We start from the raw sequence: 22,472 nt of genomic DNA, 5'->3' as shown, positions 1-22,472 counted from the left end.
TACATTTTCAACTAATTTTTTTTATTGGTACGCCCACTGAAGAGTGAAATGTACAACTGCATAGTATGTTGGCTGGTACATTGCATACACATAATCAGATTACAGCATTATAGCAAAAAACACGGGTATCCTGCTTGTTTATCTATATTAAATTGAGCATTACATGTCGTTGTGCTCTGACAGAAAAGTGTTAAGAGTGGTTGTTAAACAACGAGATTCCAATAATGAATATGTTGAAGGGTTTTACATTCCTCTGAAGATTGTACCTTAGATTTGTCCTCTTTCACCCTTTACCTTGTGTATCGTTGCCCAAGAACTTTTAGTAGACTTTCAGTGGGGCTTTCCATTACTTTAGCATCTGTTTCAATGCAGTGCCAGCTACAGGAACATTTGTCATACCTGTGAACGTTCAGGCAACAATAAGGCACTTGCATCAATCAAATCAAAATATTATCACTGAGACACGCAGGATAAACCAGAAAGTTTGAAAAATGCAGGAACTATAAATTATATTTAAATTACATTGTACTACTTGTACATGATGTAGGAAGTACAAATGGGATTGAGGAGAGAAAATAAGCATACAATCTCATTAGTGACAGACAGCATGGTTTTGTGAGAGGGAGGTCATGCCTTACAAATTTGGTGGAGTTTTTTGAGGAGGTGACAAAAACGGTTGACGAAGAAAGGGCCGTGGATGTTGTCTATATGGATTTCAGTAAGGTGTTTGACAAAGTCCCTCATGGCAGATTGGTGAAAAAGGTTAAGGCTCATGGGATACAAGGAGAGGTGGCTAGATGAGTAGAGAACTGGCTTGGCCACAGGAGACAGAGGGTATCAGTCGAAGGGTCTTTTTCCAGCTGGAGGTCTGTGACCAGTGGTGTTCCACAGGGTTCTGTGCTGGGATCTCTGCTATTTGTGATATATATAAATGATTTGGAAGAAGGTGCAACTGGTATGATCAGTAAGTTCGTGGATGACACAAAGATGGCTGAACTTGCTGATAGTGATGAACATTATCGGGCAATACAGCAGGATATAGATGGGCTGGAAAATTGGGCAGAGAAATGGCAGATGGAATTTAATACAGATAAATGTGAAGTGATGCATTTTGGTAGAACTAATGTAGGGGGGAATTACACAATAAATGGCAGAACCATCAAGAGTATAGAAACACAGAGGGACCTAGGTGTGCAAGTCCACAAATCCTTGAAGGTGGCAGCACAGGTGGAGAAGGTGGTGAAGTAGGCATATGGCATGCTTGCCTTTATAGGATGGGGTATACAGTGTAAAAACTGGAGTCTGATGTTGCAGCTGTATGTTGGTTAGGCCACATTTGGAATACTGCGTCCAGTTCTGGTCGCCACACTACCAGAAGGACGTGGAGGCTTTAGAGAGAGCGCAGAGGAGGTTTACCAGGATGTTGCCTGGTATGGAGGGTCTTAACTATGAGGAAAGATTGGGTAAACTGGCGTTGTTCTACCTGGAAAGACGGAGAATGAGGGGAGACATAATAGAGGTGTACAAAATTATGAAGGGCATAGATAGGGTGAACAGTGGGAAGCTTTTTCCCAAGTCAGAGGTGACAATCACGAGGGGTCACAAGCTCAAGGTGAGAGGGGCGAGGTTCAGATATCAGAGGAAAGTTTTTTACACAGAGGGTGGTGGCAGCCTGGAATGAACTGCCAACTAGGGTGGTGGAGGCAGACACGCTGGGATTGTTTAAGACTTACCTGGATAGTCACATGAGCAGACTGGGAATGGAGGGATACAAATGAATGGTCTAGTTGGACCAATGAGCAGCACAGGCTTGGAGGGCCGAAGGGCCTGTTTCCTGTGCTGTACTGTTCTTTGATTAAAATGTAAAAATATACGTACATTTTTAAACCTGTGAGACTCCACACTTGTAAATTGAATTCTTCAGGTCCCTAAGAGGTTATTCAGCAATAGTTATCACTTTATGCCATCACTTTATGACTTTATACTTCTAAGTACTACTTGGCAGCATGATGGCGCACAGTGGTTAGCACTACTGCCTCACAGTGCTAGGGATCCAGGTTCAATTCCCAGTTTGGGTCACTGTCTGTGTGGAGTTCGCACGTTCTCCTCTGACTGCGTGAGTTTTCTCCAGGTGCTCTGGTTTCCGCCCACAGTCTGAAAGATGTGTTGTTTAGGTGCGTTGCCCAGGCTAAACTCTCCCTCATTGTAGCCGAACAGGTGCAGGAGTGTGGCAACTGGGGGATCTTCACAGTAACTTCGTTGTAGTGTTAATGTAAGCCTACGTGTGACACAAATAAATAAAATTACATTAGCTCAAACTATTTCAGCTGCCTTCAGTGTGGAACTAGTGGGTAAGTACTCTAAGTTCATGTCATTACAGTAAGTTCAGTGCCAAATCTATAGATAAGAACTGCAGCAATGTACACCATGGAGCAGCACAGTATCTCTGACAATAACATCTGGATTTCTATGCTTAATATTGCATGTGTGGCTGCTAGAAGTTCTTGCCTTATTTACCCCGTAATAACAGTGAACGTTGGTATCCTCACTGTTATCAGTACAGCAAAAACTGAACTATCCACTTTCTTTTGAGCAATTTCCAATTTGCTGCAGAATTCTTTTCCCCTCAATAAGCATTTTATATCATGCTTTCACTTTCTAAAGCATGTTGAGTGCAATCTGAACCAGAAGAAATACAAGCTTCCATATCCATGCAGTCTCAATTGCTTTCAGCAGTAGTATTTCTGCTAGAAACCTGATGCTACTGGCTATATTATCTTTCTATCTCCAACCAAAAGTTTTCTAATATAGGAGAATGCCATGACTAGTAGTGTCTATTATAGATTGTGTTCCTTGTTTTATTTTAGTTTTTTCTTAATTCTGATTGTTGCTCACCAAATATATAGGCCAAAAAATATTTTGTCTTTTTTTTCCTCTGACCATAAATGTTGCATATAATGAACTATCAATCTATTTTTCATTTATATCTTTTAGTCTTACTGTAGATTTTTCAAATATCTCCCAGGGTGTGTAATTGTCACCCTAGTGCTTCATCCAACTTATTATATAATCCTAAAAATAAACTTTATTACATATTTTACAAACACGGAACTTTCAATGAAAAAACACAACTTTTGTATCCTCAGGACATCTAAAAGCGTTTCTTATTTACTGATAACTCTTAATTATCCTAGAAGAAATGGCAGTACACCTTTTTAAACCAATGCTGGCTGTATGGCTAAGAGTCTACCAGCAGTGATGTTATAGGCAGTTCCAGAATTTTAATTTTGTGACAGTGATGGAAAGGTGATATTACAAGTCACTTTAAATTGTTTTTTTAAAATGCACTCATTGTTGGCAGGCAAATGGGACAGCTAGTTTACATTCATAGCTCACTAACAACAATGAGAAATATGATCAGTATTGATCATTTCTGGTGGTAGTAGAGGGACTATGTTGACTGGCAAACTGGGAAAATTGCTTTTCTTTGGTTCTTGGGATCCTTTATGGTCAGCATAATAGGCAACAAAGGCCTTAGTTTAGTGTCTCATCGAAAAGATAACACTTCCAATGATGCACCCTCCTTTGATACTTAACATTCTAGGTTATGTTTTTATATCTAGGATCCCTAGGTTATGATCTCTTATCCCTACCTGTGATAGGTGAATCATCTCCTGATTCTCCAAAGCCATATCAATACGTGGAACAAGTCAGTGACATGACGGAATACTTCCTACTTTCCTGGACGAATGCTGTTTCAACATTAAAGAAGTTCAACATCATCCAAAACAAAGTAACCCACTTAATCGATATACTATCCACTATAGTGGATTAAAGATTCACTGCCTCCATTACCAGTACATCATGGCTTCAGTGTGTACTATCTATAAGGTGTACTGCAGTAATTCACACAATCTTCAACAGCACATCTCAAACCTGTGGCCTATTCCATCTAGATGTACAAAAACAGCAGGTGCATTGGAATCCTATCTCCTGCAAATTTCCCCACCATCCAGACTCGGAACATCACCTATCCTCTGTTGTCACAAAATCAAAATCCTGGAACTCCATATTTAACGTCACTGCTGGAAACACCCTCACCTTGCAACAACAGTGACTGCCAACTTCTCTGAGACAATTAAGGATTATCAATAAGTGCTAGCCTTGCAAAGAATGCCCATCTCATACGAATGAATTAAAGAGAAAGTAAGACAGTCTTATAAGGGTTGTGGAAATAGATGCAATCAATCATGTCAAAATGAAATTGGATGTGCACTTGAAGGAAATATACTTGCTGATCTAAGGTGATAGAATAGGGGAATGTGGTAGACTGGATTGTTCAACTGGGAAGTGGGATAGACTTGATGGGCCATGTGACCACCCCTTCTCCCGCCGCCCCCCCGTTCCATAAACAATTCTGTGATTCTGAATCTACAAATTTCTGACCCAGATGTGGAAATGCTACCTTGCTGATGCATAAAAAAATCAATAATAACTCAAAACAAATCACAAAATCTACCAACTTCTTTCCAATGTTTCCAACTTTCTCCTCCCATCAGCAAAATCAGTAGCCCTGATTCCAGACAGGTTTTTTTTTCGACATTAGCTAGCACCACATTCACCAGTACCTCTGGGCTTTATCATACTCAACATAAGCATGCAGGTATTACAAATTTTAAAGCTGTACTTTTTTAAAATGGGCAACAGTTTTTAAGATGGCTGACAATCATGTGATTTTGGCAATATTGGCTCTAGACAAGACCTGAAAATCAAGCAAATATCTCATTCCAGTATAAACAATCCCAACCATTTGTGAAATTTGCATGTCCTTTCGTTAAAGATGAACTGTAAACAACCAGGACTATGAAACCAATTGAACTTTTTGTCACACCATGGATAACAGAGATGTTGATACTGATTGGACGTTAAACATGTGAAGAGTTTAATTGACCTTGCATTGTACTATGATTACTCCTCATTTCAAAATTCTCAAAAGTGTGAAAGGCCTCAACACAGAATGTGTATTGGCCCAACCTCTGCCTTATTTGGGAAAGGTCTTTGGACTTGTACAAGTCAGATGGTTAAGGCAGCTGTGTTTGTATCTGTGTTTAAACAGTTGGAATAGAAGCTATTCTGGCTCAGAGAAATACCACCTGAAACATCATTTGAAAAGCCATTGAACCAGTTGCATGCCAACTGTGCAGCCAAGATATACCTTGAAAGTGGAAGAAGGATTCGTCCCCAACATGCACCATCTTTCTGGTTTTATCACAGTTTGGTATGACATCTGCTCTGCCCAAAACTACAAGAAACTACAAAGGGTCATGAACAAAGGCCAGTCCATCATGCAAAACAGCCTTCTATCCATTGACTCTGTCTACACTTCCCACTGCCTTGGAAAAGTAGCCAACATAATTAAGGACCCCACGCATCCCAGGCATATTCTCTTCTACCTTCTTCTGTCAGGAGAAGGATAAAAAGGTCTGAGGCCATATACCAACCAACCCAAGAACAGCTTCTTCCCTGTTTCTTCATCAGACTTTTGAGTGGACCTACCTCCTCTTTCTCTGTACCCTAGCTACATTCTGCACCCTCTCCTCTCTTTCTCTATATGCAGTGTTCTTTACCTGTATAGCACGCAAGAAACAATACTTTTCATTGTATACTAATGCATGTGACAATAAATCAGATCTTCAAGTTCACCTAAGAGCTGACATCCTGACAATTCAAATACAAGAACTCTTGCAGCTTACTGAGAATCCCCTCATTTTATCCAGCTGCAGCATCCATTCAGGTAAGAAACTATAAGACTGCTATGAAAGAGACTGAAATAATTTCAAACAAAAATAGAAAATGCTGGAAAATCTCAGCAGGTCTGACAGCAGCTGCTGAGAGAGAACAGGCTAACGTTTAAAGTCTGGATGACTCTTCGTCAGAACTGGGTGAAACATTAGCCCTGTTCTGTCTCCACAGATGCTGTTAGACCTGCTGCGATTTTCTACTGGTAATTGTATCTTTAGTTCCACATCCTGTGTGTGTGTGTGTGTGTGTGTGTGTGTGTGTGTGTGTGTGTGTGTGTGTGTGTGTGTGTGTGTGTGTGTGTGTGTGTGTGTCCATTCCATCCACCTCTTATCTCATGGATGCTCCTTGTAGTGCTGACTCCAGCTGCTTGCTGCTCTCCTACTCGTTCCCTCCTTTTGATTTTCATTTGCCAAGTCAATTTCTCTGGCTTCTGTGGCTCTGATGTTTCTAGAAATCACTGGACAAAATGCAGCTGTTGCAAATAGCTGAAGAAGAAAGATGCAGTCAGCAGAGAGTGAAAGAAAGGCTCACATGTATATAGCACTTTTTGTGACCTCAGGACATTCTAAACATTTTGCAGCCAGTGAGGTACTTTGAGTTACTGTTGTAACACACCAAGATCACTGCAATAGAAAAAAGCACAACTCAAGAACAACTGAGAACTTAAGAGAGACAACAGGGTGAAGTAGATAGTGACACAAATAAATTAAGTGAAAAGTAAAACAATCCAAAGAACGCCACAAAGTAAATTGCAAGTATCAGAGATTCAGTAAGAGATTAGCAAAAAATAACAAAGGTGTCAGAGCAGAACGCTGCTAACATTTTAATGCAGCAGCAGCTTATATTTATACAACACCGGTAAAATGTTTCAAGGCACTTCACAGGAGCATTACAAAACAAAATATGACGGTGTCAATGGGGTTTCCTGTTTTATGCACCCCCTTCTGCCAGGAACCTGTGGTAGGGGTTCCCCCTGGAAGATCCTGCCAGTGGGAACCGCCAGAAAATTCTCTCATTGGGTCAGATTACCATGAGCTTGATCAAAGAGGTAAGTTTTAAAAAATAAAGTGTCTCAAAGTTGGAAAGTAAGGTAGCGAGACAAAAAGGTAAGGAATAAAAGTTTCAAATTTTAGAGCTTAGGCAACTGAAGACAACTCCACTCGTAGTGAAGCAATTAAAATTGGGAATGCACAAGGAACCAGAATTGGATGGGTACAGATATTTCAGAAAATTGTGAGATTGCAGAGACAGGGAGGAGTGAGGCCTTGGAGGGATTTGAAATCAAGGATAAAAATTTTAAAATCATGACAGCATTTAATTAGGAGCCAATGTTGGTCAGCAAGCACAGAGCTGATAGGTGAACGAGTCTTGGTGCAAGTTAAAATACGCACATCAGTGTTTTGGATGACTTAAGTTCATGATGGTTTAGAAAATGGGTGACTAACCAGGAATGTATTGCAATAATCCAGTCTGGAAGTAATGAAGGCTCAAATAAAGGCTTCGGCAGAAGATGAGCTGAGACAGAGTGAAGTCTACGGGCCCGATTTTACCATCAAGTTGCGCCCATTTTCGGGTGTGAAAAGTTTATAAGATCCGGTGTGAGACAAGTAGTGCGATCTGAGCCCACTTCATACCTGTTCACCCTTTACCAATCGCCGTGGGGACCATGCCCAAAACAGACGTCATGTCAATTTAAATGCATTTGCATGCATTTACATTGACTTAATAGGTTGCATGCCCAAAATTACCAGCACTTCTCCCTTGACCACCGCGTTCACCCATCCAGATTCGGCGCAAAACAGACATGGTCAATAAAGATCTGATTTGGGTACTCCAACTTCTTAGGAAGTAAGTTCAGACTTCCGGCGGATTTCTGACTCTGGTTGTGGGGGGCTGAGGCAGGTCAGCTGGCTCTCTGGTGGAGGGGGGAAGGAGGTGTGTCAGATAGCTCTCTGGGGGAGGGGCAGGGAGCGGGGATAGGGGGCCGCTGCCACTTTGCACATGATTGATGGGGGGGGAAAGAGGGCAAGGGGTCATGATCATTCTGGGTAGCAGGGGATGAAGGGATGGGGGGGGGGGATCAGTTATATTGTGGGAGTGGGGCAATGTCTGTGGAGGCCAGGAGGAGGCATTATTGGGAGCAATGTGGGGTTAGGGTTAAGGTTAGGGTTAGGGTTTTGGGTGTGAAAGCCTTGCCCACAGGCTCCTGCAGCACAATTCAGAATTGCTGCTACTTTTTTCAGGCAGAGTACATATGGGGGCACCTGAGAACAGGTCTAAAAGTCAGATCTGAAACACTCCCAGTTTCAAGTCCGCCCAGCACTTAAAGTCAAAATGGTAAAATAGGGCCCAGTGTTATAGAAAGCCAGTTTGATGAGGGTGATATGTGATCTAAAGCTCAACTAAGCATCAAATAAGACACTAAGATTGCAAACAGACTGGTTTATCCTCAACAAAGAGGAGAATGGAGTTGATAGTTGGGGAATGGAGTTTGGAGCAGGGACAAAAAGCAATGGCCTGCAAGTCTAAAGTAGACATGTAAGAAGCTGCGTCAGTTAGGTTTTTCTCAAACCGAAAGAGCGTATGTCCAAGGTAAGACAAATTGTTCCACCGACAACTTCATTGGAGGCAGTTTGATTTCCATCTTGCAGCCCAGTGCTATCTGTGTGACCACAGTCTCTACAGCTGTCACAATGGATGAATGATACCCTTGATTGACAAACTTATTGCATTGCTCTCACTGACTTTTTTAAAGGTCTGTGTTGGTAGCAAATACCACAATCCGTATCCAAAACTAACAATTAGAAATATTATGTGGAGAGTGGGAATCTTGCATTGTCTCTTACGCAAAATTATGTTCATAATCATTACGAAAACAATTTCGGATATAATACAACCCAATTTATTTATTAGACTTCTCCCAACTATTTGGATATACTGGCTATTGGACCTAAACGGGGAGGAGATAGTTGCCTGGAGGCAGATTCAATTATTAATATCAGTTTATCTTTTACTAATTGAAATACTAAACAAAAATTATAAGCTAAACATTTTGACTGTAAGTTATGTTCCTGTTTTGTATTTTTCATTGATAGCAGTTAATTTATGATCTTGTCAATTTTAACTGAAGGTTTTAAAATATTTTGCCTCACAAATGATGCACGGGATAATTCTGTGGTTTCTTTGCTGAAATAATTTTTAAATGGCGTCCACAAAATTGATAGATCTGAGAGTAATATTGTGTTACAGATTTCTTAACCAGGGCAAACATGCTTAATTTTATAAAGATGTGCTGTGCTTCAATATAATTGCTATTTACTGTAGCAATTTAATGGGCCTCACCTTTGTTTTTAGTTGGTAAAACAAAAGGCAAGAAATTGGTTGTTATTAGAATAATAATGGAATAATTCAATGCCTGAAATAATCCTGACTGTTGAACTGTTTTAGCAGTATGCATGCTGCAATCTCACAGTAATTGTTGAAACATTAATGTGGTGTTTTTCACATTCTTGCATGATAGCTTACCATGGATGATGAATTAAGTGCTCCAATTGAGGTAACGTAAAAATGTAAATTAAATAACTGGAAAATTGAAAATTAACTACCTGACCTCTATTAACAAAGATTGATTTGGATTTTGTTGAGAAAATGATACATAAAACCATTCTACTATGAAAACATATCTTAGTGTAGTGGATCCTCTTTTTCGATTTGTTGAAAGATGAAGTCATGCTGGTAAAATTTCTGCCAAACTTCTACTGAAGTTGAGGGAAGGGGTCAAAACAACCCTCATGACGATAACTGGAATCAAAGTCTGAAGATACCACATCGGGACTATGGAAATGCCTGAGCTAAAGTGGCTCGAACATTCAACAGCACTTTCCAAACCTGCAACTTTCTCCATTGAGAAGGACAAGGGCAACAGATGCATGGGAACACCACCACCTGCAGTTTCCTCTTCATGCCACACATCATCCTGACCTGGAACACTGTCACCATTCCTTCACTGTGACTGGGTCAAAATCCTGTAACTTTATTCTCAGCAGCACTGTGAGTGTGCTACACTTCATGAATTGCAGCGGTTCATGAAATCAGCTCACCATCACCACCTTCTTGAGGGCAATTAGCAATGGGCAATAAATGCTGCTAGATATGAATGGATAAAAATGTATGCAAAATAAAGACAGTATCAGAATGGAAAACCTAAAATCACAGGGGAGGGGTTCTTTTCCATTTAATTGTGCCATGTTAATCTAGGAGTGCTCGATGCTGACACAAGCACTAACATCCTTAGTCATGATGAATACAAGAGCAGTTTTTTTAAAAAAGGCTAACACTCTGATGCCATGAACTATTGCATAGCTTTTAAAATGCATTGATCGGAGAATTCAATAAGATCTGAAATGGTCAGAGATTATAATGGTCAATGAAACCGCATTTGTTTCTTGCAAAGGAGGTAGCATGCAATCTCAAGCTGCCTGCTCACTTAAATGATTTTTGCAAGCAGTCAGCACTAAATGTGCTGCTAAGTGACTGTATGCCTGAGCAGTGATGCAAGATAGTGAGAGTTGAGCTAGCTTGCATCTTTTAAAAGGGTAGCACTATCTGGCTGGAGGAGGTGGAACTTATGGAAGAGAATGTGAGCTAGAACTCTAAATGATGGCACAATATGCAGAGACTAAGCTTTTGGATTTTCTAATGCTGCACTGGAGACCTTGGTTAAGGAGATATGGGGAAGGAATGATTTTGTTTATCCACAGGGGACCAAAACCTCAAGGCAGTAAGGACAGTTCGCTGCAGAAGTCACTGACAGAAGTGTCACCCTGAAGACCTGGATGCAGAGCCAAAGAAAATTCAGTGATCTCACACTAGTAATGAAGGTCAGTAAATGCCTGTTCAAATGCTATATCCCATCAACTAAAATGAAACATCAATTACAAAACTAGTCCAAACATGGCTACAAAGAGAAGTTAAAGAGAACACTTGATTAAAGGAAGATGCTTTTAATGTTGCCAGAGAGAATTACCTGAAGATTGGAAAGATTTTAGAACTTGGCAAAGAATACCCAAAATTAATATTCAGAGAAAAGAAAATATGCAAGTAAATTACAAAAAGACATAAAAACAGATTGTAAAACGTTTTACAGATACATAGAGAGGATAAGATTAAGAAAATTAAATATTTGTATCTTAGAAACAGAGACAAGAGAAATTATAATGAACAATAAAGGAATGGCAGAGATATTTAATGAAAACATTGTTTCTATCTTGGCAGAAGGCAAAACAAGTCCTGAAATAATAGTGAGCCAAGGATCTGGTGAAAGCGAGGATTTAGGAAAGTTATTATTTGTAAATAAGTAAGACTGGAGTAATTAATGGGATTTAAGTTGACAAATCCCCTGGACCTGCTGGTCTGCATCCTAGGGTTTCAAAAGAGATTGTTACAAAGATTGTGGATGCATTGATTTTGATCTTGCAGAATTCTCTAGACTGTTAGGCCAACCCCATGGATTGTAAGGCTGTAAATGTAATTCTTCAGGAAAGGAGGGAGAGCAAAAACGATAAGCTTGTTAGCTTGATATCCATAGTAAGAAAAATGCTAAAATCTATTACTGGAGATGTCATAACAGGGGGCATGGAAAATCATAATACGAATGGGAAGAGTCAATATGGATTTATGAAAGGGAAATTATTTTTGAAAATCTGTCAACAACACTGTAGTGTAATTTTCAAGAAGCATTTGATAAGGTGCCACATGAGAAGTTATGACACAATATCAGGGTTCATGAGATTGGGGGTAGTACATCAACATGGACTGAAGATTGATTCATTTTTTCCTACTGTGTTTTCTGTTCATGAATCAATTTTTGCTTAGGTTGTAAATAGTTGGGCACCACAAGGATCATTACTTTGCCACAGACATTTGCAATTGGCATCAAAGCCTTGAGGGGACCAAGTGTAATGGATCCAAGTTTGTTGATCATACAAACTTAGGTGGGAGAGTAAGCTGTACATGGGATGTAAAGAGGCTGCAAAGGGTAAGAGAGTGGGCAAGAACAATGCAGATGGAATATAACATGGGGAGGTGTGAAGTTATCCACTCATCGGAAAAATAGACCAGAATATTTTTTAAATGGTCAGAGATTAGAAATTAGGGTGTTTTGTATATAAATTACTGAAAGTTAATATGCAGGTACAGCAAGTAATCAGGAAATGTGTTAATTTTAAATACAAAGGGATTGGAGCATAAGAGTAAAAAATTGTAAGGGTCTTGATGAGACCAAAACTGGAATGTCCAGTTTTGGCCTCCTTAACCAAGGAAGGGTATACTTAGAAAGCAAGAAAAAAGGTTTACTGGACCAATTACTGAGATGAGAGGTTTATCCTCTGAGTAGAAATTCAGTATGCTAAGCCTATATTCCCTAAAATTTAAAAGAATGAAAAGCGATTTCACTGAAACAGACTGGAGTTCTTAAAAGAGAAAGCTGAGGGATAACCTAATAGAACATTAATGGGGTAAGGTACAGATGTTTCTACTTGCAAGGAGCCCAAAGCTAGGAATAAGAGGATATGTTGATAAGGTTAGATGAAGTATTGTAGCAGAAGACTTGTGTAGAGCATAAATACTACATGGTAAAACTCACGAGGAAAAAAAACTTACCTGCAGAACCTTTGCACATGAACTGGTCGGGAATTGGCTGCATATGTAGTTTGGGTTTGTTCTTTTGCATAGTTCAGGCCTTTCAACACGCACCAACCAGAAAAGGGTCAGACAGACATAGTTAGTCATTCTTACATTCTTTAGGATGGGAACCAAGTGTCTTCGTTGCAAGAAAAGAAGTGAAACAACGCAAAACTGCAGGTCAGATGACCCAAAACAGAGCACCAATTCGGAGGGAGTATTCCAGAAAGCCGAATAATAGATGGGGACAGGAACAAAGTCCCAAACCACAAAGAAGGTCACAAGACAGCGAGTGGGACATAAGGAGGTCCCAGATGAAAGTCTTAAGCAGGAACAAAGACTAGGATGAGAAATGGATCCTGTTGAGGGGCGGCACGGTAGCACAGTGGTTAGCACTGCTGCTTCACAGCTCCAGGGACCTGGTTTCGATTCCTGGCTTGGGTGACTGTTTGTTTGTGTGGAGTTTGCACATTCTCCTCATGTCTGCGTGGGTTTCCTTTGGGTGCTCCGGTTTCCTCCCACGGCCCAAAGATATGTGGGTTAGGTTGATTGGCCATGCTAAAATTGCCCCTTAGTGTCCTGAGCTGTGTAGGTTAGAGGGATTAGCAGGTAAGTATGTAGGGATAGGGCCTGGTTGGGATTGTGGTTGCTGCAGACTCGATGGGCCTCTTTCTGCAATGTAGTGTTTTTATGATTCTATGGGTCAAGGTAATTGCAGGAACAATGAAAACGCTCTATCTTAAAGAAAGAGGTGAAGGGAGCAGAGTAGAAGCAAAGTGGACTCGTGAGAAGATGTGAACATCTAAGGAGGCAGCCGAAGGTTGGTGACTCTTTACTGCAGATGTTTTGGAAAAGAAGTGCTCTGCTTGGCTTGACTGAAAATCTGAAATTGTTCTTGGATGGTGAAGTTTGAATGAAAATGGAGATCTAGAAAGAATATTTGGAAGGCAAGATTGAAACCCTAGAGGTGGATCCTTATTGAAGCCAAATGGAAGCAACATTTAGGGAAAATTCTAAGGCAAGTTCTTCAAATGTGTGATTGGAAACCATCATGAGAAAGACACATAATTGCATATGTCACTTAATTTGGGATGTGGGGAGTCTGACCAGAGTTCACCATTTGGTTCACATGTATTGCATAGTTGCCCTGAATATTTGCATCTAAGATAGATAAGGTAAATTGTTTTATCTTTGAGTTTGTTTATAGCTGAGGTGAATGAATGGTGAATATTTGAAGCAATTTTCTTATGTTTGTACTGACATCTTTCCAACATTTTTGTTTGCTGTGATGTAATTCATTTTTCTTGTTCAATAAATATTTCATTCTGTGTGTTAAAAGTTCATTGGCAGACTTCTGTGAATTTGTTCAGTGACTTTCCTCCATGGTTTCTAAAAAAAAAAGTTAGGATCAATCAAGCCCGGTTTCACTGTCTGGTCTGATTTGCCCAATATTAAGCTGGGATCTTAACAAGTAGTGTGGACAAGTTGGGCTCTGTGCTGTAAATTTTATGAAACATAAAGGATTCTTAAGAGGCTTCATAGAAGCTGGAAGAATGTTTGCCCTGACTTGGGAGCCTTGAATAAGGATTTACAGTTGCAGGATAATGGGCCAGCTATTTGGAATTGTGATTAGAATTTTTTTCATTCAAGATGGTTATAAATCTGTGGAATTTTCTAACCGAGAGAGCTGTGGATAATCAGTCATTGAGTATATTCATAGAATCCCTACAGTGCAGAAGAGACCATTCGGACCATCAAGTCTTCATCGGCTCTCCGACAAAGCATCAGATCTAGGCCCTATCCCCATAACCCCATGTATTTACCTCACTAATCCCTTAACCTCCACACCTTGGGACACTCGGGGGCAATTTAGCATGACCAATCCATCTAACTTGCACTTCTTGGGAGAAAATCAACACAGACACAGGGAGAACATGCAGACTCCACACAGACAGTCACCCAAGGCTGGAATTGAACCCAGGTCCCGGACGCTGTGAGGCAGCTGTGTCAACCATATATTTGAGTATATGGTGGATTCCATAACAGGTGGACAATTATTCTGTCAGATTACCATCTCGGCAATGAAAATGTATCCTATTTTGTTTAAAAACCATTTATATAGGATTGGGTTAGTTAGAAATTCCATACATTGTAATGGTATATTAGATCAAAGATATTCTACTGTAAACATTACTTTTGGATTGTTTGTGATTTCATTGTTTATTTGGTCAATATTTTAAGCTTTGAGTAAGAGTTGATGTTTCAGTTGTTTTTGAAGATGTAATTGCAATTTTGTGGAAGCAAAAGATAATTCATTAGTTATAACCAACGAACGAAAGATTTTGCTCTTTGTTTACCCAACTATATTACTGAAAACCTGACTGGAATCTTGAATGGATAGAAAGTTAAAACATTCCCTTGAAAGTAACCCAAGCTATGAGAGACAAAATAGTCTAAAATATAAAGATGGAAAAAAACCCAAAAGATTAACAGTGGCATTCTCATCACCGAAAATAGAGAATCAGGTCAGATTCCCCTGTACCAGATATCTATGCGGCAATTCTCCCATCCCGCTGTGCTGCTTTTGTAGCCCAGCAGCCCGGGAAACTTGGGCAGAAGATGTTTCTCAGTCTCCTCACTGGGTGCCACGGCCTCTGTGAATTTCCAGCACCATCAGCTCTGTGTTGATTTGTGGCATGGAGCTGAATAAATTCATGGTGATCCTTATTACCATACATTTTGAGCAGCATTAGTGGGCCCGGGATTGAAGTCTCCTGGCAAGCTAGCATGTCTCCCTCCTCCCCCACCCCCCCAGCCCACCAGGAGGTGTTCACTCCTGCGGGGTTTAGTATAGCTCCCCACTTGCGAGGAGCTGACGGCCTGACACCGCTGGAGTGAGGGGGGTGGGGGGCAGGGGGAGGGAAATTGAGGCCCCTCAGAAGGTGGTGCTGGGATGGGGGTGCTGATGGGGGGCATTGAGAGCCTGGGACCCCTGGCACTGCCTGGAGGCAAAGTGCCAATGCCCAGGGAGCACACTGGCATTGCCCACCAGGCATCTGCCAGTGCCAAGGGAGCAGGACCTAATGGGGGTGGGGGAAGATCCCATTGCATTCGGGCTGACTGACGGGAGCCCAGCGATCAGAGCTATGCATCAGGGGGTGGGGGGCGGGGAGTGGGTGTTTAGGGGGATGGACGAGGCTGGCCTGGACGCAGCTCGGGGAAATCACATTGCTGGCAATTCGGGGATTGCAGGGCTGGCCAGCGATTGGGAGGCTGGCAGTGTGGGGCTATTGCGAGTACACCAATCACCACTCTGACAGATTGGCGCATGCATAGTGGCCTGCTCCATGTTATGCTGCCGGCCTCTCCAGCAGGAATAGCTGGAGATTTTCAGCCCATTGATTTTCAATACGATTCATGCTGATGCACTCTGCAGTGCACAGTGTGGGAGATTCATTTTGAAACTCGCGCTGAAAAATCAGCATGACTTAATCCAGTTGTTATGCGAATTTGACACTTAGAAAATTTTTTTTGGAAAAATTGCCCGCCACTAATACCGGGGAAACAGAATGCAATCAAGAAAAGAGAAAGCTAGGAGGATAACAACTTATTTGCAGTTTCTGCTACAGAACCACCTCACCAGTGAATGGAATCATTCTTTTATATACTAATAACATGTTATGACCTGATTTGCAAAATATTGGGTGCACCCTCAGTGTTCTCTGTCTTCACACTAAAAGATAAGAAATTATCTGCAAAAGAAAGGACGATTGGTTGTAGATTCCTGATGATAAAGGCAATCTTGTCCAAAGGTAAAGAACTGAAACGGCATTGTGTGATTTCAGTCTTATAGTCTTCTGTTGTGGCCAAGACTGGCCTCCTTACAGGTCACTTCTGTAATGGACCCAAACTGGATCAAGACTTGCCCTTTTGACTCCCTAGCTGCAAAGTTGTGAATGTTGTCCTGGAGCTCTAAGAGAATGTTTGACATTTTGCAAAATAGTTTCCATCCAACTGCATGATAAGATGGTATCCTTGATTTTTATTTTGGACTTCGGCAGGACACAGTCAAATAAGCATATTGACTGTGTCATCATTCCGCTGATGGGTTTGATCTGCAGTGTGTCATTTTCCACTGCACCATGCCTCTTGAGTCATCTGTGAGATTCTTGGGAAGTCATTGAATGCCAGTGAAACTAATATTCAGCTGCATTTAGATTCCTTCTTCCATGCCTACGACGCAAACATTCTTTTGCAACAATGGTAGCTAGTTTGAGCTTTATTTCTTACAGTACACTAGAGTTGATATTGCCTCTTATTGAAGAATGGAAAGAGAAAACATTAAGTTCATGTCGCCCATTCCTTCTGTAGGCTTTCACAATTTTTCCAGGTGACTTCCTGGGACCTCAAATGTAATCAAGTGAATTTGTAGGATATTAAATCAACACCCAATATTCAAGTTTGACAACTTATGTTTCAAAATTCACACAGTTGTGGTCCAACTAGAACTGGAACCATAGGTTTCATAGTTCTCAATTGGGCCACAAGGCTCAATTCTAATTCTGTGTAAGAGGGATTTTGATTGAATTACAATTTTTCCAAGTTTCCAAATGGGAGTATGGTAGCCTACTCTTTGGGGCATAGCAAGAAAGCCAAACTTTTGAAACAGCCAGTGGTTGTAAACACTCTCATCCTGCAGTTCTTTTCATATGCCACCAGTGATTGACTTGTGCCTTCATGTTGTAGATATCATTGTGTCTGGCATGACCACCATGCCAACTGGGATAGATTTGGGAAGATCTAGCAACTCAAAACTAGGTACACATTGAGGTGTTTCTGGTCATCAACAGCAGCAGAATTGTACTCGACCACAATCTGTAATCTTGTGGCTTGGCAGATCCTCACTCTACCATCGTGATCAAGCAGAGGAATCCACCCTGGTTCAACAAGAAGTGCAGGAGGATGTGCTGCAAGAAGCATCAGGCGTACCTAAAAACAGGATGTCAACCTATTGAATCTGCATCACAGGACTAGTTGTTTGCTTAGCAGTGGAAGCAGCATGCAATAGACAGTGTTAAATGATCCACAACCAATGGACCAGATATAAGCTCTCCAGTCCTGTCACGTCAAGTCACAAATGGCGATAGACAATTAAACAGCTAACTGGAGGAGGAGGAGGCCCCACAAATATCTCCAACTTCAATAACATGAGAATCCAGCATATCAGTGCAAAAAACAAGTCTGAAGTGTTTGCAACCATCTTCAGTGGGAAGTGCTGAGTGTGTGATTCATCTTAGCCTGCTCCTGAGGGGGCTAAGATGAATCACAGATCATCACATGTGACAGTCTTCAGGAAATCGATTCACTCCACATGATAGCAAGAAATGTTTGAAGGTATTAGGTACTGCGGTGGCTATAAGTCCTGACAATATCCCAGCAATAGTGCTGAAGACTTACGCAGCTAATTCTAGAGCACCTTAACCAAGCTCTTCCAGAAAACCTACAATATCATGGAAATGTGGAAAATTGCATAGCTATATTCTGTCCATAGAAAGCATGACAAATCCCAGCCAATTACCATCCCATTGATGTACACTTAGTCATTACAAAATAATGGAAAAGGTTGACAACAGTGCTATCAAGCAGCAATTAGTCAGCAATAAATTGCTCACCAATAGTTTGGATTCCACCAGGGTCACAGAGTTCCAGATTTCATTACAGGCTTGGTCCAATCATGGACAGAATAGCTGAACTCCAAGGGGCGAGGGTAGAAGATCGCTTAGCAGACGGGAAGCAAACTCTGGGGATAATTGGGGATTTTTTAATTGGCAGGCTAGACCTAGTGGAGTGTCATGACGATCAGTCCTGGGGCCTCAGATATTTACAATTTATGTTAATAACTTGGGCAAAGAGCCACAGACTAATGTATGTAAATTTACTCACTGAACAAAGTTGAATGGGAATACAAGCTGTGTTTTGGCCTCCATATTTAAGGATATACTTGCCTTGGTGGAGGTGGTACAACAAAGGTTCACTAACTTGGCCCATGGGAAGATTGTCTTAGAGGCTGAGTAAAAAGAGCCTACACTCTCTGGACATCTGAGTGAATCTGTTGTAAACTGCACTAATACGATATCAAGTCAACATAGTTTGAAGATAAACAGTCAGTGTCTGGCAAGAGGATGGATTAATAATATTAAAATGAATGGAAATATATATAAAGCAAATTCACACCCATTATGGGTGAGGGTCAGGGATGATCTGAAATCATGGGGGAAATCATCTCCCAAAGTGCTAAATTGGCGAGAAAACTAGTTTTCTCAGCGCAGCTTCAGATCTGAATCTCCGCACTCCGTGCAATGCAGAGGTCGCAATCATGAATATCATTAAAACTGTGGGAGGGAAGGTCTATTTGCACCAGAGTCTGACAGCTCCAGAACTCTGCACGTGCGCAGTGGCCCCGATCTGTCAGTCTCCCCATTTTCTGGCCAGCCCAGGACTCCCGCAGTGCTATCTCGACACCAACCCCCCCCCCCCCCCCCACCTCCGTCCCAGAGTGTCCTGATGTCCAGCCCTCCGCACCCAGCAACGGCTTTTCCTCCCCACCACCTCCCTCAGAGGCAGACACCCTGACAGGCGACGGACTCCCCAGCAGACCACCACCTACCCCACCGAACCCCGATCGCTAGCCTCCCTCCAGTCCAGACCAATTTCCATGCAGTGTGGCAGGAGGATCCCCGCCCCCACTGATTGCCCACCCCCAGGCCCTGCCCCCTTGGTGCTGCCCTTTGGCATGGGCACATTGCCTGTTGGGCAGTGCCAAAGGGTACAGGCTGGCATCGCCTGGGTGCCCATGCCCTGGGGGCATCACCATCCACCGCCTAACTCTCTGGGGGGGCCTTAATTGTCCCTCCCGCTTCACTCTGGCGGGGTCTCCTGCCAGTTCCCCGAACATGAGGAGCCACTCTAAACCTTAGCAAGTTCCGTACTGGGCCTGATAATCACATATAAAATAGATTTAAAATATTTTAAAAAAAGAATTAAATCACTTGCCCCTCTTCCTGCCGGTTTTCAGCGCGATCCCGGCTCTGGGAGACACACGTGTGTTGGGAATGCATGCACGAATCCCGCAAAATGGCCGGCACGCGCATCTCCCAATCCGCCAGAAAATTTGCAGGCCACAATGGGAGAATCACTCCCGGTGTACTTACCAGTGAGAACTGCAACTTCCAGGTCTTGAGGCTTCACTGGCAACTTCACAAACAGTGAGCGCCCTTAGTCTTTACTTTTTCAAGTCCCTCCAGAATCTTGAAAGTTTCAATGAAATCACTTCTCATTCTTCTAAAGTCCACAGAGTAGAGGCTCATTTTGCTCAGCCTCTCATCATTAGACAATTTATCCCCAGCCTTTGCTTCCTGTCTTTTAATCGATCTTTGTGCTAATGTTTGCGTTCTTATCATACATCTTATCATACAACTTTGAGTTCTTATCATACATCTATATGACTGGGATGGAAGGAGTGCACAGTTTATCTAGCCTTACTACTCTATAGGATGCACCATTAGTTTAAAAGTTTAATTCACTCACCAAAATGGAAGATTATTTACAGTAAAATCCCAAATTTATGTACTACTATTTTACTGGAAATAACAGTTTTGCAGAATGAAAGTGGGTTGTAAACCGACAGTTACGCGTGTTAGCAGCTCCCCTCAAGCACATTAAATCACTTGAACAGACATTTGCCTGTTCAATAATCAACATATTTATTTGCAATGGCCTCCAAAAAAAAGCTTCTAAATTTTACTTCCTCACCATTGCTGACTACAGAGAAATAAGTTTCACTTGGAATTTGCAAGGAAGTGGAAATATTACGTTGTTTGTATGCAAGTGAAACAGCAAGTAAACTCATCAGAGAATACGGCATCGGATCCACCATTTTGTGCAACTTTAAGGTGAAAGAGGAGCAAATAATGAAGTTCTACAGAGAAATAAGATCCAGTAAAGGTGGTTTAAAAAGAAAATACTAAGGCAAGCAATGAACTCAAATTAGACAATGTAGTATTTTAGTGATTCAAACAACTACACCATAAAGCCAAACCAATCTCTGGACCTGTGATAGATAATGGGGCAGGCCAAATAGTTTTCTAAGAAATTGGGAATTAAGGGGCCCTCGTGAATCCTCTGCCAGGTAGCTCAGTAGATTCAAGGATAGACACGGTGGGTGGAATTCTCCAAAAAAAATTCTACGTGTCAAATCTTTTGGAAAACCGGAGCAATTCATGCTGTTGTTTTCAGAATCTCCCACACTGTGTGCAATGCAGAGGCCACCAGCATGAATATCATTAAGTTTCAGAAGGTGGAGCCTATTCATGCTGGAGAGGCTGAAATCAGCAACCTCTGTATATGCACAGTGGTCCTGCACCGTCGGCTTCCTGTTTGCTGGCCAACTCAATTATTGGCTGGCCTGATCACGTCCCCCAAACCCCCTCCCCTTCCATCCTGGACCGCCCTGATCTCCAGCATCTCCACCCCATCAACCTGTTCTCTCCTCCACCCCCCCCCACCCCCAGCGCTGCCAATTTCCCGTCTCCTTCCTGTCCCCATGCAGAGTGGCAACGGGACCCCCACCCCCACCAATTGCCCCCAATGGTCCGCCCTCATAGTCCCCACACCCTTGGCACTGCCCATGCCTGATGGGCAGTGCCAAGGTGTCCCTGGCCAATGGCACCTTGCCCCTTGGGGGGGGTGCAGGTTGGCACTGCCAAGATGCCCATGCCCAGGAGAAACCCGTCCCCTGCTGCCCAGCCCCTTGGGGGAGCCCAATTTACCTTTCTTCATTCCAGCGGAGTTGGGCCACAAGCTTCCCGAAAGTGAGGAGCTACTGTAACTTCTGTCGGAGTGAAACACTCTGGTGGAGTGGGAGAACCTAGCGGGCCTCAAAACTTCAGTCCCAGGCCACTAATCACATTAAAATTATTTGCCTGTCTTCCCACCAGTTTCCACTATGGATCTGATGGTGCAGGAAATCCGGGGCTAGCAGAAGGAAGTACTAAAAAGTATGCTCAAACTTTTCAAAAATTTGTCCATGAGCACAACATAACTGCCAAACAAATATTCAAAGCATTTGAGACTGGCCTTTCCTTGCGTTGCCTGCCTCATACTACGTTAGCTGCAGGAGATGAATAGCAGGTGCCAGGATTTAAGGTAACCAAGGATTGCACCACAGTGATGCTTGTGGAAATGCTGTAGGATTCAACTCAAACTCTAATGCATGTGCTTATCCTCACGCATTAAAATATTAAGCATTTATAAGTGATGTATAAACACAAGAAAAATGCATGGTTGACGCAAAAAATTTGCCAAGACTGGTTTGATCATGATATGGTTTGCCAAATCAAAAAATGCTTCCATGCAATTGACTTATTTGAAGATAGCAACGCCATTGTGGTTTTGGACATGATGCAGAAATGCAGAACAATGGAAATATCTTTGCTGTTTTTCCTCCACCAAATGTTAATATCTTGATAGAACCAGTGGATCAAGGGGTTGTAAGCACAGTGAAGAACTTGTGTCAGAGCAACTTTATGGAACATCTGATCATTGAAGAAGGCAAGACTGATGATATTGATGCCTTCCGCAAATCTTTGATGATATAACAAAGATGCTGTGTTTAATTTTGCTGCTGCATGGGATTGCTTTTTTCCAGAAACCATTCAGGAATGCTGGAAGACTGTGGTGGAAAATTATGTTTGAAGTTAATCTCAAACTAACCGAATTTGAAGGTTTTGCAATGAAGAAAGAAAATTACACGAACAATCAAAGAACTAGCGCAGAGCTCTTCATTGATGAGGAATGTCTTGTGACTGATGAAGAAATAATTGTATCCATTCTCAACTTTACAAAAGTGGCAGAAAACTCAGATGATGATATTGAAACTGAAGCACTGTCTTGAAAATCATTTAGTGACGCTCTAGATGCTGTGAAAACTC

At 41.9% G+C, this 22,472-nt stretch overlaps 1 long non-coding RNA gene across 1 annotated transcript in view; it reads left to right on the top strand.

Annotated features, from left to right (window-relative positions):
• Positions 1–22,472, top strand: part of LOC145342556 (uncharacterized) — a 132,341-nt gene that overhangs the window by 88,068 nt on the left and 21,801 nt on the right. The gene's annotated exons all lie outside the window — the stretch shown is intronic.

The sequence above is a fragment of the Carcharhinus amblyrhynchos genome, chromosome 4, assembly GCF_965287045.1.
Source record: "Carcharhinus amblyrhynchos chromosome 4, sCarAmb.v2.hapA, whole genome shotgun sequence".
NCBI classification, from domain to species: domain Eukaryota; kingdom Metazoa; phylum Chordata; class Chondrichthyes; order Carcharhiniformes; family Carcharhinidae; genus Carcharhinus; species Carcharhinus amblyrhynchos.
The sequence above is the reverse complement of the archived record's forward strand: the minus strand, read 5'-3'. Positions and strand labels throughout refer to the sequence as shown.